The 18,934-nt window shown below is 45.0% G+C and overlaps 1 long non-coding RNA gene across 4 annotated transcripts in view; it reads right to left on the bottom strand.

Moving 5' to 3' along the window:
- LOC102549861 (uncharacterized) overlaps positions 1-18,934 on the bottom strand; it is a 30,693-nt gene that overhangs the window by 2,539 nt on the left and 9,220 nt on the right. For 3 of the 4 annotated variants that reach the window (XR_015628088.1, XR_015628090.1, XR_015628087.1), the window contains one exon: positions 997-1,250. This is a non-coding gene — a long non-coding RNA (uncharacterized LOC102549861). Of the gene's footprint in view, positions 1-144; positions 466-996; positions 1,251-18,934 lie in introns of all 4 variants that reach the window. The other variant, XR_015628089.1, reaches the window with a different exon arrangement.

The raw sequence follows: 18,934 nt of genomic DNA, 5'->3' as shown, positions 1-18,934 counted from the left end.
CTTGAACTCACAACCCTCCTGCTGCCCCAGTCTCTTAAGGGTTGGGATACAGGATACAGGTGAGTGGTATCATGCCTGATGCTTACTTAATAGTCCTTTCAGGGGGTGGGGGGGATTTTAGTCCCTGCGATAGTTAATACTTACTGTCAAAATGGCTGGGTTTGGAAGACACATCTCTGGGCAAGTCTGTGAGGGCTAAGGGAAGAAGGAAGAGCAGCCCTGATTGTGGGCGACACTGCTCTACACACTGAGGAGTAAAAAGTAGGTGGGAGCTGAGCACTGGCATCGGTTTCTGCTTCCTCACTGGATGAAGGCAACCAGCAGCTTCACATCCCTGCCATGGTGTGTTTCCCACCATGATGGGCTCTACCCTCAAATCCTGAGCCAAAATAAACCTTCTAGCTTCCTCACATCGCTGCCCTCGGGCATTTTGTCACAGCAGTGGGAAATGCGACTAATTACGTCCTGTGAGAACACAAGAAACAGCGACAGTCTCAACTCACAGGTGAAAAAAATAAACCCATCCAAGTTTCAGTTTGGACCAAGCACAACTCGTCTGAAAGAACATTCCGGAAGTCCTGTTTGAGTCCAAGCCCTTTGTTTCCTCCCACTCTGACAGACCTGTGGTACACCACACAGAGACATTCACAGGAAACACTCAGGACTGTTCTAGTCTGCTAGAAAACGCATGTTTCCCTTTTCTGCATGTGAAACTTGAAGGCAAATGGACAGAGTTAATGTCAAGTGTCTCCAGGAGTCAGTGCAAAAACTCCCCAGAAATATCTGAAGAGTTGGGGCATGCGGCTAGTCAGCAAAGCTGTGTTCTGGAGTCTGGGGAGGCAATCAGGCATCCAGGAGCTTGACTGACCATTCTGGATTGTCATGAGTTCAAGGGTCTACACAAACTGAGTCATACAAAGGGCAGACTGGACTGTAGAGTAAGAACCTGTCCCCCCGCTCCAAAAAAAGAGGATTCTGTTTGTTTTTTATTCTTACCTCAGCATCTAAGGAGTCCCACACAGCCATGGAGCTTGAAGAACAGGTGTTTCAAAAGACAGTTTCACTCTCGTCACAGCAAGAACCAACTAGCCATGCCATCAGGGCAGATGGATGTCTGAAGATGTCTCAGTTCTGCTCTTTGCATCCCAGAACAGACTGGAAACCCATCGGTGAAGGCCACCGAGTGCCATCTTTCTGCTGGCGAAGCTCCTTGGAGTCAGTAATTTGTCTCTCCTCGGGATCATGAAAGTCTGCAATTGAGGAAATGAATGGTTTGAAAAATACCTGCCTGGGAGACACCCAGAAGAATTAGATCCTGAAGCCTGCAAACCTGCCTTGCTGCTTACAGAGTAAAGGAATAAAATACCCTGACAGAAGCAACTTCAAGTCAGAAAGGGGTTCATTTGGCATACAATTCCAGGTGAGAGGTCATCACTAGGGGGAAGTCAAGGCAGGAATTTGATGTAGCCAGTCAGGCCTGAGACAAGAGCAAAGAGGAATGGATGAATGAATGGGGTTAGGTCTCAGTTCATTTTTTTCCACTCTTATACAGCCCAGGACCAAACCTAGGGGATGGTGCCGCTCACAGTGGGCTGGGTCTTCCATATTAATTAATATAATCATCCACAGGCCAACCTGATCAAGATAATCCCTCATTGATACTGTCTTCCCAGGTGATTCTAGATTGTATCAAGGTGACAATTAGAACTAATCACTGTTTAAACTTAAAACTTTTTTTTTGTAATAAGCAATAAACAGAACAAAGGCCACCGTGCGTCACCAGCAAATCTACCAGCTGTCTGCTCTGTAACCCAGGTTCTGTTCCACAGCACAGCCTTTCTCAGTCATTTGTTTCTCTTTCCTTTTCTATTTTTTTTTTTCGGTTCCCTTTTAAGTCTCTGCATGTCTGCTACGGGTGTGCTTACTTTTGAGGTACCCCGCAAAGTTTATTACTACATTTCCGCTAATAAGTCAAAAAACCACTGAGAGCGCAGACATTGTCAACAGGAAGAGGTTCAGGAGAAGAAGTAGAGAAGCCTGTTGAAGAGGAGCCAGATGCAGGCAGAGATAACCGCAGGTCATGGAACTAGGGTTCAAGCCAAGTTGAGCCTAGTTTCCCAGGACCTCAGGACCCAGGTGGCATCTGCATTGTACAAACAAGTTATCTTTGACCCTTGTACAAATGGTTTATTGAAAAGCTCCCAGGAGATCTCAGTTAGGGCAGGGCACAGTTGGACAAAGAATGAACATTGCAGCTAGAGGTTGGGTCCACCCCGCCTGCAGGAACTCTGACCTACATTCTAGGTTAGAGAGTGGCTTCTCCATACTGTGGCAGCTACTATGGAGAGTCCTTTCAGAGGCCAGATGCCCATGCACACAGTAGAAAGGACACCAGTGGCTTACGGGGTCATCTTAGCTCTGTGTCCTTGCTATCCCCACATGGCCAGTGATCTGCCTTTTCTCTAGTGACCATCACTGCCTTGCTTATGTTCCTTTCTCTTTTTTCTTGCAATTGAGGAGTTTATCTCTAAACTGAGAACATTTTACAGTTCTTCACAAGCTTCGCCTATTACAGCGTAACCTGGAGACAAAATCATTTTCCTCATTTCAAAGCCAGAAAAGCATTCAACTTTAGCTATCACAGTGAGCACAATACCTTCCCTCAACTATGCTGCTAAACCATGTCCTGAAAAAGAGTATTCTAGAACGCCCAGAGACACCGCCTCCACTCACTTGCTGCATAACTCAGCACTCTGGGGAGCGCTGTTCACCCCTACTGGGACTGAGGTGATGCTTCAGCAAATTCACCAGAAGTGAACCCTGTCAAGTGGGCTGTCCGTCCTCCCAGTACTGAAGGACCTGGTGCTCTCTTACCACCACGTAACTGTTTAGGTAGAACCTATGAGGGTTTTTTTTGTTTGGTTGTTTGGTTTTTTTTTTTTTTGTCCCCATTACAACATCTTTAAGGAACATTGAATTTCTTTAACTGCCCTATTCCAGTGGGAGCTACTGGACAAAGGGGCAGGGGGGAGTAAGAAAGCACAGGGGGAGCAGGGGAGTGAAGAAAAAAGGGAGATGAGATATGGAGGCCAAGGGAGAGTCTGCAAGGACAAGAGATAGAGGCCTTTTATTGATACTTTTGTATTTGTTTCTAATTAAATATTTTATTTCTTCTTTGAGGATTTCCCACACACATATAATATTTCAATCATATTTGACCCACTTCATGTCCTCCCCCCCTCAAGCCCTTCGAAATTCTCCCCACATGCCACTCCTCACCCTCCCCATTCATAACCTCCGTTTTTGTTCTTATAACCCACTGGGTCCAAACAATGGTGTTCACATACATACGGTGTGGGGCACCCCAGAGTACGGTCTACCTACCAGCACTGACTGTGGTCAACCTAGTAGGGAGGTAGCAACAGAAAGGGGAGGATGAAGGGGACCTGCTAATATTCCTCAGCATGCCTTAGGAAGGCAATGGAGAAAAACGTTCATCACAAAGTATCTTGGAATGAGAGCAGAAGGTCAGGGACAGGTCGCTGCCATCTTTGCCATTGGAGAAACAGTCATTTGGTGAATTAGCTCTGAGTTGTTGACTGGCTTGCAGATGTGTAAACCAGAAGCAAGAATAGTGAGCCGAGAGAAAAGCTCAACAAACTGAAGGCAGTGCTATTGATTCTGCATTCTGTTCCCACAAGAAAAAGTCTAGGCAAGCAGGTCTGAAGTCAAAGATATATACACCACCGACTCCTTAAGTTCCCTCGCTGGAGTATAAATCAATGCAGGGTCAAAACATCTTCAACTCTCCTTTGCCTACAGGGACCCATTCACTCCTCATCAACCCATCGCTGAAACACCCTACTCCTTGTACTAAGTGAGTTTGTTTTGAGACCCCGATTAGGCACGGTTCGTTCATTGCACTTTGACATATCAGAGGAAATGTCAAGGCCACCCTGAATCTCCCAGCCACATCAGCAAACTGGGAATAAAGATCTTCTTTCCCCGAGATGGATCAGAGAAGAAATCTATAGCAGCCTTTGTGAGAGGTCCCACAAGACACCAAGAATCAGATGTAGCTACTGTGCATGGCTCTGGAGGTCTTGATGTAAGGGAAGGCTGGGTGGGATGTGGAGTAATGGGAACAAGTTGAACAACTAATGAGACTTACCTCAGACCTGGGAGGCCCTTTCCTCATTCTATCTGTGGCTCCAGAGGCAGGTTGATTCATCTTGTACAGATGGGAACATTAAGTTGTCATAATTTGACTCATTTGAAATTTGCATAATAGATTTGATTGCCTCCGCTCCTCCTCGGTGTTTATACAACAAAGCTTCCGAGTGTAACGCGTTGTCTTTAATTTGGCTTATTCTCGTTTCATGAGCCTCATAGAATATATCACTTTCTGCAAATACTGCTTTAAAGCAATTCACCAGTTGAAGATAGCTAGCTATGATCCTCACGGCATCTTACCTGCAGTCTGTGTGCAAACACGTTAGACTACCCCATCCTCATGCTATGTAATGAATCTCAGGCATAAATGGAGTAATCAACTAAAACCCATGAGGACTATGCTTGGAGCTTCTAAGCTGAGCTATACCCTCAGGTCAGTGGATTGGATTCCAGAACTCACAGGGCTTGACCCTTGTATACTATGGTCTGTATTAAGTCACTCGTTAATCACTCCTGAAGGCTGACCAGATTTAGAATCTGAGCCAGATTCTAGGTGGAAACTGCAACTTTGGAGGCCCCCAGACATTCTCTCCTTCATGAGTACAATAGAGTAGAGTCATAATACCATCAAGTGGGTACAATTTCCTGGTTGTACTGTCATTTTGCAAAGCAAATGACTATATATTAACTGGAGTGAAAAGAGCTACAGCTCAATGTTTTTTTCCAAATATACATGTATTTGGATCTTTACAGAAGTGCTGACATTGCTTTTATGTAAATGTGTGCTGTGTGTATACGTGTGTGTGCATGTCCTTGTACTAGTGTGTGTGTGTGTGTGTGTGTGTGTGTGTGTGTGTGTGTGTGTGTATTATGGGGCACACAGAGGCCAGAACACAACCTCACTTGTCATTCCTCAGACCAGATTCTACGTATTTTTTTTTTTGGTTCTTTTTTTCGGAGCTGGGGACCGAACCCAGGGCCTTGCACGCTTCCTAGGCAAGCGCTCTGCCACTGAGCTAAATCCCCAACCCCTTTACGTATCTTTTAAAAACATTATTCATGCTGGTTTCTCACTGGCTTGGAGTAGGCTAGGTTGGCCAAACAGATTACTGGCTGCCAAGCTAGGGGAATTCTCCACCAGCCTTGCACTAGGATCACATAGCTGTGCCATGGCTCTTTATCTGGGGGTTGCTGGGGAGCTTGCCTGGGCTCTTTGCAAGTTAGGCAAGCTTTCTGAAACCGAGAATGCGATGGTTTTTAGTGACCCTCATGTTTTTTTTACATGGGTTCTGTGATCAAACTCAGGTCTTCACACTGGCAAGGTGTATATGTCGCCATTGGAGCATTTCCTCAGCACTGGGCTTTGCTTTTCAGCCACCCCACCGAATACTTATGGTGACCTCATTAAAAACTTCTCAAAGCAAAGTCAGCCACACAACAACAGCATATGAAAAATGCATGGGGAATGTTCTTTGGGTCAGAATCTATTTATAGATATGACAAAGTCTATATTCTGCCTTGAAATGAGAGAGAGACAGAGACAGAGAGACAGAGATAGAGACAGAGATGAGAGACAGGGACCAGGCAGAGACGAGTGACAGAGACAGAGGAAAAGGAAGGGGAGGCCAAAAGGTGGCATATAAAGGTGAAAGAGAGGGAAGGAGGGAGGAAGAACAAAAGTTGAGTTGTCCAGAAGTAGAGCTGCAAAGAAAACCAGAAATTCTAGAGCTGTCAGATGTAAACATCAAGATGTATGTCAAGAGCAAAAATAACCCAATTAAGACCAGCATAAGGCAAAAGTTCACCCGAGATGGACACATGGAAACAACTTCACTTTGGTCAGTCAGAAAAACTTTCTCTCTGAGAAATCTTCCATGAGACTCACATTAGAAAACTTGGGTCTCTCTAACAATTTGCAAGCCATCCAATGAGTCTTTGCACGTCTTAAGTAGGGGAGAGTTTCAAAGGCAGAGAGAGTATGTCAAGGCCATAATCAGTCAAAGGGAACCTTAATGGTTCTCATAACAAGAACATCTAAAGAACGTGGACTTTACCAGGATATCCTGTTCTTTAGTAAAATACAGTGTTCCTGACACAGGTATCCCTGTCCTCAGGAAAGTAGCTACTATTGTTACATGGGAGAGGAGTGTTTTTGTGCTTGCACCTAGGAGCAGAGAGCACTGGTCTTTGCTGGGAAGTTGTGGGAACATAACTCACCTTGGGAGTCCTTCCAACTCATGGCAAGGGCCAAGTTGCCATTACAGGAGAACATGAGGGTTTACCTTAATACCACTTAAGTCTTAACAAAAGAAGAACAACAGTTAATTAAGAAAAAGGACTTCTTCCAGAACACAGGAAACCGAGTCACAGTAAAAGCTTGGCCTCAGCCACAAGGGCCCAATTTTGTCCAGAATGAGGTCACTGGGAATAAGAAGGCATTTGTCATTTGAAAGAAAGATAGAGATGAGGGGCTGAAGAGATGAGCTGGTGGTTAAGAGTTCTAGGGGACCCAAGTTCAGTTCCCAGCATCCATATCAGGCTGATCAAAATAGCCTATGACTCCAACTGTAGAAAGTCTGTAGACCCCATTCTCTAGCCTTGGAGACCTGCAAACATGAGGGAGAAATACACCTAGAAATACAATTAAAATAAACAATAAATAAAGTCTTTTTTAATAGAGATGGAATGGGAAATATAATATCCAGCCTATAAGCCCACTGGTTCTTCAAGTCTCTATAAAATAAAAATAAACACATATAATAGCAAATCCATAGAAAGGACAATTTTGTAAACAGGAGGAAGGCAAGTCCCACCACATTCTTTGGGTTGGAAATGAAGGAACAAATCCATGGAAGGTAGTCCTGGGGCCCACAATACCTAATCTTCCTGACAAGAATCTTCTCACTAGCTGGGGAGACAGCTCAGTAGGCACAGTGCTCACCTTGTAAGCCTGAAGGCCTGGATAAGCTTGATTCCCATAACTCACACAAGAAAAATAAACGTGATGGCATGTGTCTGTAATCCTAGCTCTTAGAGGCAGGAGTAAGGGAATCATTAGCCAGCCAGAGAGTTTACTTCATAGTTCCAGGCCACTGAGAGACTGTGTCTCAAGAAAAAAAATAAAAAAGGATGGATGACAGCCAAAGTACACACACACACACACACACACACACACACACACACAAGCACATATACATACACACGCATACACGTGTGTGCAAACACACACATATACATATGCATGCACACACATGCTTCTCAACACATACTGTAAGGTAACTGTATGCTTTTGAATTGACAAGAGGAAGTCGAGTTGTTAGTGTAACCAGAAACCTGGCTAGGGGAAATCTCTCACGAGATAGATGGAAACAGCCTTTTCCTGTGGTCAATTCTGATTCATAGCCAAATTCCCAACCTATATTGCATCTGCATTGAGCCCACATCCTTGAACCAAGTGTCATTTATGGTAATCGAGACTTTAGAGTGACTGTCAGCAGTTACCTTTGGTTAGGAGTAGGTGAGGCCCCTACAAGATACATCATGGCCGGCTTACATGTCTAGGCCCACATTCTATTGTGGACACAAGAATGCATTCCGTACAGGAGAACAACAGCTTTTAACTTAGTGAATACATCAGCTCTTGGCTTATTAAGGTGTTCCAAGAGAACACATCTCCTCAGGACAATGAAAACATTTTATTGGAAGGCTCTAGCCTACTGTCAAGTATGATCCAGGAGACGACAACAACAAATCCTGGCATCTGTGACTGAAGAATCTAAATCCATGGTATCATTAAGTCTATGATCGAGGCTTAGTAGGTACTTGTTCCCGCTCTATGTAACAGTGGGAAAGCAAAGAGCCATATTGAAAGTAAGGGCCAAATAAAAGAAAATTAAGATTAGATAGACCCTACCATCTCCATGAAAGTGGTTCAAAGTAAACTAGAATTACATGGGACACATCACACATGGCCATCGACAAGGAAATGGCTAACCAATGTGCTGTGCTACAAAGTAGGATAGCCCTGGAAGAAAAAGAAATGAATGGGCAACATCTTCCTACACAACGGGTAAAAAGAAAATCCCATGATAAACCAGAATGCAGGACTCAGATACGGTTTATAGGGCAAAGTATTTACCATGCAAACACAAGGACCTGGGCGTAATCCCTACAAACCAGATAAAGCCAGATGCAATCTGTAATCCTAGCGTGTGCGCGAGTACACACACATACACACACACACACACACGCACACACACACACACACACACACACACACACACACATGCATGCACACACCAACCTGGGCACAGGGATGTTTCTGGAAGTGTACGGTATGTGAACACACTCTGTTAAGGAAAGCTACAGACTTCACAGCGTATGTATACCCCAGAGATGAGCCTTGGACTTGGGGTGGCCTGGAGGCTAGCAAGCTATAAAGAGTAGAGTCTGTGATAGCCAGAAAGCAGTGAGATTGATGTCCTGGGCCTTTCATAAGCAAAGCCAGAGCTGGTCACCTGCTCTAAGGGTCCCAAGTGGCTGAAGTCTATCAGGGCACTACGGAACCAGGGCTGTATTCCTGAGAGACTGTGTCTTTCACAGACTATTTAAAGTCATGGTGCTTGGATACCAGGCCCAGTGTCTTCCCAGCTCTGGGGCTTTCTGCAGAATGCAAAAAAAAAAAAAAAAAAAAAAAAAGATAGCTTGAATAAGCAGGTGGGAACAGCAGACACATGAATGTAAGGAAAATTAGCAGAGGGTAAATTTCCCTCCCGTGCAGATGTGATTATAATGCAGACTTCCATAAGGGACCAGGACCACTATGGACTTCAAAATAAAACTAGGAAGTGAATTCTATCAAATCCCCTGCATTGTAGTCAGCCGTGTCTGCCTACCTGGGATTGCAAGGAGTCTTTTTTTTTTTTCTTATCGTTGGAAGGAAGCTGACTCTGAGTAGGTAAGGTGCCATTCCTAAGGCTGTGAGTTCCTCTCTGCCATGCGCTATTTAATCTTCTCTCAGTGTACTCTCTGGCTACTCTAGCCCGGGATATGTCTCGAAAACCCTAAGATCTTTCAGTGCTAGTGTGTGAGTGCTTACAAAAAATGAACACAGGGAATGTTTGCTTTCTTCTTTTGAAGTGAGTCTTTTTTTCTTTTGAAAGAGTTCAGCACAGGAGGGGGCTGGAGATGTAGCTCAGTTAGTGGAGAGCTTGTCTAGTGTTTGAGAAACCCTGGGTTACTCTCCAGTACCGTATAAACCTGGCATGATGGTGCGCTTAGAAAGTAGAGGCATGGGAATCAGAAGGTCAGGGTTGGCCTTGGCTACATAGCAAATTTAAGGTCAGCCTGGGCTACCAAAAACAAAACAAAAGAGCTATCACAGGGAAAGTCAACACAAATGAATGATTTCATCAGCTTCCTGATTCTTTCATATTTCATATCAAGCCTCATTCAACTGACTGACTTAGGGAAAAGTACACTGCCTACTTCAATCCCAGCTCACCCGAATGGTAGTATCTGATGGCAACCGCTCCACAGATGCCTTACTTAGTTCTGAACCTGTCTGAGGATGAAGTTCAAATTGGGATGCTTTGGTAGGGCTATGCAGCTATGATTGTTTTCAAGATGTCTCCTCAGAGTTTTAATTTTGTGAGTCTGGAAGGGGGATGCTGGCTTCTCCCTGTCTTCCTCCCCCTCTTTCCCACACTTCCAAGCTCATAAATCTAAATGGAGATCTTGCAAACGTACCCACAGCCTGTTGAACAACCCAATGCTCCCAAGACAACTGGATGGCATTAGAAACTTGGCTGTCCCTCACCGTTTGCCGTGTTAAGCTCACAATTTATGCCTGCAGGTGGCTCCTTGAAAATGCAATTAGGTGCTGCACCCTTTGGGAAGGTTTGTGCATGCCCAATTACCTGGTCTAAGGCTGTATTAATACTGGTAATTTTCTGCCTGTGGGAAGAGAGGAAGGCGAATGAAGCCAGAGGAAGTGAAATGTGTCACCAGGTGCACAGAGCATGGCGGCCAACTGTGTAGTAAAGAGAAGGACTGAAGCCTGGATCCATTAAGTTCAGGTGGAGTTGGATCTTTCTGGGATCATTCACAAAGATTTGTTTCAACAAAGAAGGAACCTGTGTCCTGGACAGAAGCTCTAGGGCTGTTATAAAATATGGTGCTTTGTTTCTTCCAAAGTATGGCATCGTAGTTTTGTGGAAGAGACACGTTTGGAATAAGACCAACCCACATTTCCATCACACATTGAGATTTAATCCACCGAGGAATAGCGCCCGTCAGGTTTTGAATGTGAATGATTGAACACAAATTTCACAATTTTTCTTAATACACATGGGGTCCAGAAACCACAGTGACTAGAATGCTATGTCATAGGAAATTAATATTTAAGGTGTTGGTGGCCTGCTGTCTAAAATGTTCAGCCTGTAGACAGTAAGGCTTCAGAAAGGTGAGTTGTGCTATTTCAAAAGAACCTCTCGAGATTCTCCTACTGGCTATTGGCCTCAGACTCAGACACAATTAGAAGAACTGTTCGTTACAGCTGTGGCCTACTGAGGCTCTATGCTTTCTTTTTCAGTCGGAAACTAAAGCTGTCTCAAGAAGGCCATGGCTGAGAGACAGGGAAAAGACCGGATCTTTCACCTACTTAATCCTGGCACTGGAAAGCTCCTCATACAGGAAACTACTTCCTTGTGTAGGAACTGCAAACAGGGATAGCGTGGGAAAGCAACCGAGGCCAAGCAACACTGACTAGATCCCCCAAAGATCTAGCCACAAACACTTGGGACTGAACACCGACCAATCAGGAGCATTCTCATTTGCATTGCGGAAATCGCACGTTGGGAAATTGTATACATGTGGCTCCCTTTATCTGAAAGAGAGACCCTTCAAATTGGAGAGCACCAGAGCAGCCTTGCACAATTCTAATGCTACTCTGATCTCCACTCAGCACCCTGCAGCACACAGAACAAAAATTGTTCCCTTCCCTTTTGATCTAAAGAGTAAAGATTCTTCCACCAACTTACTGTTTCCCTACCACTGGATCTTGAAGCAAAACTAGACTGTTCGTCTCAAGAGATTGCTGATAGAAGGTTCCAAAAAGAACAGCGGGCTTTAGGGGAAAGAATAGAAGGAAGAATTGCATTTTCTAGGCACAGTAACAAGTTGAAAGAAATGGTTCTGGGTATGGTGAAGCCCAGGCATGGGCCAGGTGACATGTGGGCACTCAAAGCAAAGCCGGAATTCATTTCTGATTGGTCTACACTAGCATAGTCCATCTGGCACCCAGAGAAGAACAAAGAAGTCCCTATAATCCCATAGAACAGTAGAATGAGATGATTGAATAGAACTCTTTGTCATCACATAGGCTGAGCTCAGCCTCCAGATCCAAATATCTAAAGCCTTTCCCATTACCTACTAACTGCGACTTGCCCGTGTGTCCTGATCTCTTGAATCATCAATACTCTTACTTTCCTGCAGAAGGCTCCTGAAGGTTAAATGGGAAAGCAAGCATGTGACAGACCCAGTGCTCACTGTTCCTTACCTTTGCATACGGGATCATGGCCACCCCTGCTGTCCTTCACTCTGCTCCACCACTTAGTAAAATAGAGTCCCTGTTGAGTAGTCCAACATGTTCTAAACAAGGACAAGATAGTGAAGACATAGCTGTTGACAGAAAAGCAAAGCCCTTGGTGTGGCTGACATGAGTGGCATGGCCAACATGAGTGGTGTGCCTCTGAGGTGGTGTTTTCACTCCTACCACTTTTCACAGATCCAAAGCCGGACCCTCTCACTCACCTGGAGAGTTTCCTCCAGTTGGACAAACTGGAGAGTTAGCCCTGTCTCTCTAAGTTTCTCAGGTACACTCTGACTGTCCCTACTTGGAACACTTCATCTTGTTTTTGTTGTTAATTCCAGATCTCTCTTACCAGCTAATTCCAGAAATGTTCTGATGACTCATTTCTAATTCCAAATTAGACACAGGTACTTGACATCGAGACCAACAAATATTTTCAGACAGTATCTTTACTTTTGGTTAAAATTGATTTTGTTTTATTTTTACTTGTGCACACACACACACACACACACACACACACACACGCACACATAAATGCACGCATGCATGTACGCACTCACGCACATACATGTAGAGGCTAGAAAAGGACACTGGATTCTTTGGAGCTAGAGTTACAGAAGACAGATGACAGCCCAACATGACCAGGAACCAAACGGATCTGGCTATCTCTCTAGCTCCAACAAAATATCATTATGAATAGTAGGACACTACACACAAAATCTACTCAGGGAAAGACATATAACCTTACAGTCAAAATCTCACTTCACGATGGGAAGTGTGTGCAACCATGGGCTGCATTACCCTTCCTGTCACGAACTTCAGGAAGTTGTCATAGACTCCATCTTGTCTCTGGGATCTTTATATACTCCATGGAGCAAAGATTGTTCTGGGGTTCATGCTGTATTAAAGTGCACAGTAAAGTTAATTACACAACCCTACAGATTTCCAATTTGCCTTTTAAGAATAGACGAACAGCAAGGCTTTCTGGAGTGGCTGGCGTAAAAGGATCAAGAAAGTCATCTAGGGCTGGAGAGATGGCGCGGCTCTGGGTTAGGAGTTTCCTTTCCTCTTTCCAAGGACCAGAGTTCAGTTCTCATCACCAACATCAGGAGACCCACGGTTGCCTCTGACTGCGGCTCCAGGAAGACTGGATACCCTTCTTGTCTCCACTGGCACCTGCCCAAGTGCAAAAAGCCATACACAGGCACACAGACGCGTAATTAAGACTCTTTTTAAAAAGAATCTGATGGAGACGTGTGTCAGAAAATGGAGAGATGGTGAAACATTGCAAATTTCTTTTGCCTGTTCATTATTTGTATCAGACACACACACACACACACACACACACACACACACACACACACACACACACACACCATATTTTTGTGGATACAGTAATTCAAAACTGCATGGTCTGAATCATGCCCAAAGCAGGCCTTTCTGTTGTTTTTGAAGGGAAATTTCAATTGTTTTTTTTGTTGTTGTTGTTGCTTTTGAAATCAGTGTTTGGGGCCATAAGGTAACTTTTCTTTTTGAGTCTTCAGAAGGACAATGATAAATTCCTTTAAAAGACAAAAGTGTGTTTTTCCCAAATGTGTTGTCCAGAACAGACAAGCCAACATCTACCCATGGGAGAAGGAAGAACAAAGGGTGCTGTCAACACAGGAAGGCTGCTGGGAGGCAGATGCCGGCCCCCTGCCACCCTGCTTAAAGAAAGACAGGAAGCTAGACCTGCTGACCCTGGGCTTCTAGGAGAAGCCCTCTGTGGACCCCCATGGGAGGAAGAAATAGCCCCAGGCAGAGAAGAGGTGACTTCTTGGGCTGTTCTCTCACCCTTCATGTAAGATCAGATACTAAATTCGTGCAATGCCAAGGATAAAGACTCCCCTCCCTAGGACGGTACTGGAATGAGGGTGAAGAAACCTTACCAGGTCTTACAAAAGCCATCATGTATCACTTCCGACCGGCTCTATGGGAAAGGGAGTTTACATCGTCCGTTTTCTGTGCTGACTTAGCTAAGGGAGATGTCTGAGGACCAGATTTCTATCTCTGCAAAATCTCAGGGCAGGAAGAATCTACAAGAATCTATCCAATGTGGGGTTGGGAAGGCCCACATTAGATATCTGCCATTTGTTTGCTTGTTTGTTTGTTTTTGTATGTAGGGTCTTACATGGCTCAGACAGGCCTCCAACTTACTAGATAGCAATAGATAGAAAACCTTGAATTCCTGATCCTCCTGCCTCTACCTGCCAAGTGCTGTGATGACTGGCCTATGACACCATACCCACTTTATGCCTTGCTGAGCTTGGAACCCAGGGGTTTGCAAGCACTTTACCAACTGAGATAGGACAGTTCAGAACACATGACTCAGGCGCTGTGGGTAACACGGGAACTGCGGATGTCTGCCTCCCTTCTGAAAAAGGGAAGAAGCCAAGCATGCAGTTTCTTGTCTCTTACCCGGTCTCTTCCTTCAGGTTCCCCAACTCCTAATCCGGGTCAGATGTCTGTTAGAAAATAACCAAGTATACCAGCTTTCCCTGCAAGTCAGTTGTGTGTTTGAAGTTGGAAGCATCAGGCAGAGGATTCTGGGAATTCCAGCTTGTCCTTGTGGCCTCTAAGCCACAGTCCTGGATCTCTTCCACATTCATGTTGGCTCTTCCTCCTTGATTAGTATTCCTACTCACTTCAGACTCTATGCCAGTTGGAACAAGAGCAGAATATAGAATTTACTTAACTACTTCCTGGAACCGTGAAAAGCCAAATCTCTCTGATAGTTACCAAGAAGGCCAGGCTGATTTCATGGCAGATTTTATATTGGCAGTTGAGGAGACTAGGCCTAAGTCTCTGTTTCTATGAACTGGGCAATTCCAGGCAAGTCCAGGTCTCAGAAGTGGCCCCGCCACCGGGCCTGAGGTGAGGACAATGGGTCAGCAACAGTTTCCAGACCTCCTCAGCTACTTCCTCAGCAACAGTTTCCAGACCTCCCCTGCAAGTTCCCAGCTCCCGAACCCAGGTAATGGAATGTCCATAGAGAAGGACCCAACAGATTACCATGGAGGTCACCTCCCTTTGAATTACCTACTATGCTATAAATCAGGTCTGTAAGCTCACTTGGTTGTCTCTCTATTTTGGTAACGGGGAGACCCCAGCATGCTGGACTTCTGCAGAATAAAACACTCTTTGCGTTTACATACTGTTTGAGTCTGGGTTATCATTCTTCAGCGAATCATGGACCCTTACAGTACCATATTCCATATCCCTACAACCAAACCCACCCATGGTCATCTGACTCTAGGTGATCTGACTCTGGGCTTGACCTGGTGACCAACCAGATGGTTGAGTGAGGGAGGATGGAGGTGTTGAGATTGGATAAAACCAAGTCATGAAAACACAGCTATAGAGCCAGAAAATTGGGACACTGCTAAGTAACCCTTCAGAGGAAGTAAAACCAACCATTGGAAACATCTAGAATCCTGGATCTCCTCAAGGAATTTAGGTCCACTTTCTACGTTTAGATGTGTGAGTATTTATGTGCACTTGCAAAGGTATGTGTGCATATTTATCCTTATACACAGAGTTAGGCAAACACTGTATCGCCAAGCAGCCATATCCATTGTTAACTTACATTTAGTTAGCCAAGGGGTGTGTGTGTGTGTGTGTGTGTGTGTGTGTGTGTGTGTGTGTGCCACAATAGTGAAGCAAACACATGTATGGGAACTTTGGGGTGGTAGCCAGCCTACTCTTGCTCTCACACCATCTTGCCTTCCACCTGACTTTATTTTTACCCACTGTTTGCTTGGTTTGTTGTTTTGTTTGTTTGTTTGGTCCATTAAACTAAGAGTAACTTTTACATTTGTCAATGGTTCAAAAGAAACCTGCCTCTAAGCATCATGATATATTCCTGGAATGCCAATACTCTGTGAGGCCAGGGATTTCTCTAATTTTGAGGCCATGCTGAGCTAGAGCAAGTTCAAAGCCATCATGCAATGCATAGCAGAATTCTGACTCAAGCCAACAGACCCCACAAGCTAAAACCAAGCATTGACTGGGAAAGTCATAAGCCTTAGGGGGAAAGGTAGATATTTTGTTAAAAAATAGACATATAGCTAAGCTGTCTCCTAAGTGCTTATATTTATAGCTACAGACTATTGCTTTCTACAGCTTGGCCAGAGAAGCTTCTTTATTTTTTTATAGTGGGCAATTGTTAATACAGAGAATCGTATCTGGTCAAATGCTTTGAATAAAGTCAGGAGAAGATTGTAGAAAAGGTGCTGGGAAGATTGTGAGAGCCAAACAAATGTGGGGGTGCTGTGAAACACTGTGCTCCCGACATGGCGTGACCAGTGCAGCTGTGAATGCAAACTCATGCCCTGCATACATACTAGGGCAAGTGTGGGATAGTTAAGGGAGAGGGTCATGGAGAAATACATGTGATCATAGTATGTTTTACTCATACATGAAATGGTCAAAAATAAAAGGAGGGAGGATGAGTTAAAAGAAAACAAACATGTGAAGGTAAAGAATGCTTGAAAACATTTTATTTTGTAATAGTTGATATGAATTATATGTAGTTCAAGAATGCAATGTTCACACATGCAGCTGTGTTGGAGAACAGCCACTATCCCCCTTTGCATATTATCTGTGGAGACCCCAGTTAGCATGGCTGAGGTGTCACTGAAGAGACCAGTTTTTCCATAACATATAGTGCCTACTATAGCCCTTTCCGGAAAATCTTCACCTACCTGTGGTCTGAGGAAGCTATATCTGAACCAAGAAACAGAATGGAGCTTTCTCTAAAACTGCAATAGACCTGTATTAAAAGTGAGCTAAGAGCTTAGCTTGCCCACATGCTCATCATGCTCCCAGGCCTGTGAGTATGATGATGTCAACACGATCACCCTGCCCAAGAGACTCCCATGGGCAATGTTCTATGGTCTATATCTGGAAGCACACAAGAAGACAGAATAGCTGCTATGGTTTTAATCTCAACACAGTGCAATAAACATTTGTTTCTGGTTGGAAATAATCTCAGATTAGTATCCCTGGGGGGGGGCAGAAATGAGAATTAGTCCTATTAGTTTATTAAATATCTAATTCAAAGCACACACTTTAAAGTTTTAAAACCTACATGGGAAAAGAAAATATAAACAGAGGTCAGATCCAGACCCCCCCTGCCTCAAACCACCACCACACACAGACACCTCTGTTCTGTATGAATCAGCCAGTACCCAGTTTGCAAGTGGTTATTACTGAAGGCGAACTGAAGGTCCCCTGGTACCCACTCAGTACCCTGCAAAAATGTTAGACATCCTGTTGCTAATAGCTGGAACAAGCAGGCAGGGTTTGTGGCCTACTGTGTTAAGAACTCTGTAGGGGAAGATAGGAATTTTTAGGCATTTCCTTTTGTTTGGGGAATAGCTATGTTTGTTCATTCACTCTTGGGTCACATGTTGGGAGGTCTTGTTTACTAGAGACTAGGTGACATGCCAAGGAACTTACAGGAATAGGGCACTAGGCCTGGCCCAGGGCTCACACAGCATCAAGCAACACTTCATCACTGTGCCACCCCCTGCCCCCTGCTCTGCATTCTCTCCCAGAATAGCCCTCTCTGGGGACCATGGTTCCCAGCGGAACAGCGCTAAGCATTCTGGGTGCCACTTCCCAAGGCAAGCCTGACTGTTCACAGCAGCTGGAAAACAGACACATCCCCCAAGCTCACAAATGCATGTTCTATATCCTGCAACCAACAGTTCCAGAAGGTGTCTTCTGCGAAGCTGTTACCAAGGTATCATTCAACAGCAGGCCTACCTGCTTTACGGAAGCCACATCCTTCTGGTACTTCTCAAAGGGTATTTACTTGGCTTGCGATCTCTCTCTCTCTCTCTCTCTCTCTCTCTCTCTCTCTCTCTCTCTCTCTCTCTCTCTCTTTGTGTGTGTGTGTGTGTGTGTGTGTGTGTGTGTGTGTGTGTGTGTGTGTGTGGTGTGGTCTTACCATATAACTCTGCCTTGCCTTGGACTCACTTCTCTAACTTACTCATCCTATGTGATCAGCTGCAGTCCCAGCTTGTGGGTCAAGTGGACCAGACCACCAGACAGAAGGCTGGCTCAGACCCCAGGGAATCTCAGAGAACAGCAGTAGTGGCAGCTACTACTTGTCCTGCCAAGCTCTACTTGTCCTGGAACATGTACCTAAAGAACTCCACTGAGAGAGCCACATAGAGACAACAACTGAAGTCCTTCCCCATGCAAATAGAGCATCCCTAACATCTCAGACTGAGCCAATAGGAAGCCTCTACCCTGGATCCCAGTCTACTTGCTCCTAAAGTGTTTATAAGGTCCTTATCCACATGAAATAAAGTGCACAGTTACCGCACCAAGAATTGTTCGAGAGAGGCTGTTTTATTGACCTGTAACACTCTGGGAAAGAGTTTGCGCTCCTAAAGCATTCATTGCTGGACCTTGGATCCACCCAGCATAGACTCATGCCCCTGCCTCTTCCCGCTGTGGTTCTTGGATGTAGCTCTTGGCTGTGACTGTGGCTGCTGCTGCTGCTGCTGCTGCTGCTGCTGCTGCTGCTGCTACTGACATTGGTGCTACTATGGTAGTGGGAGAGACTCTGGCTACCTCCCCTACACATGATTCCCTTCAGAGAGTGGCAACACTTTGGCTGTTCCAGCCAAACCATAGCCCGCAGAACCTTTTGTTTAGGCTGGACCAGAGATGTGCAGAATATCTGTTTTGGTTCTGCAGAGACTGCCACATGGAGACCCCTACCACAGACTGTTTTCTATCTCCCTTGAGCAGCTGTAACACCCCAAGATGCGAGGCAGACGGGCAGCCTGGCACCAGCTTACCATGTGCCTGCTCTATCCTCTGTGCAGAATTCCATTGTCTTTGTTTGCCGTTGTCTTAGTTTGTAGTAGAAATTTATGATCCTAAGAACACGGTATAAAAGACACACGATCCAGATATTTCATTTACAAGCCACAAGCCTGGATTGGGCAGATCTTGGGCTATTCTAACTTATTCCCTTGCTATAAGGCCCCTTGTTATTTGTTGTTTCTCCAGGCCTCGTGGATCTGGTCCATGACTTCTCCTCCCCTCTCTCTACCTGCAACCCCCTCCAGTCCCACCTTTCTCCCTTCCCTGCCCAGTGGGACCTCTAGCCTT

This window comes from Rattus norvegicus, chromosome 8 (genome assembly GCF_021556685.1).
Source record: "Rattus norvegicus strain SHRSP/BbbUtx chromosome 8, alternate assembly SHRSP_T2T, whole genome shotgun sequence".
NCBI lineage: Eukaryota > Metazoa > Chordata > Mammalia > Rodentia > Muridae > Rattus > Rattus norvegicus.
Note: the sequence above shows the minus strand (reverse complement) of the source record. Positions and strands in the feature narration are given on the sequence as shown.